The sequence below is a fragment of the Gracilinanus agilis genome, chromosome 5 (assembly GCF_016433145.1).
Source record: "Gracilinanus agilis isolate LMUSP501 chromosome 5, AgileGrace, whole genome shotgun sequence".
Lineage (NCBI taxonomy): Eukaryota > Metazoa > Chordata > Mammalia > Didelphimorphia > Didelphidae > Gracilinanus > Gracilinanus agilis.
Genome location: NC_058134.1, coordinates 210,712,359 through 210,712,570, shown reverse-complemented (window position 1 = coordinate 210,712,570; position 212 = coordinate 210,712,359).

The following is a 212-nucleotide window of genomic DNA, read 5'->3' as shown; positions in this document are numbered from 1 at the left end:
CTACAGATCCTATATAGCAAAAATGGAAAAACACATTCCTTTTACCCATCATCCCTGTGTAGTAAGATCTGTGACAAAGAAGCCTCGCTTGCTTTAACAGAAAAGAGCTTTCTTTGGACTAAAAAAATAGGGAGAAGCAAAATGAAATGAAAAAATCTAAGCACTGTGGTTGAGGAGAGATATGGAGCTCTTAAGTTTAAGTGCCTTAGGCA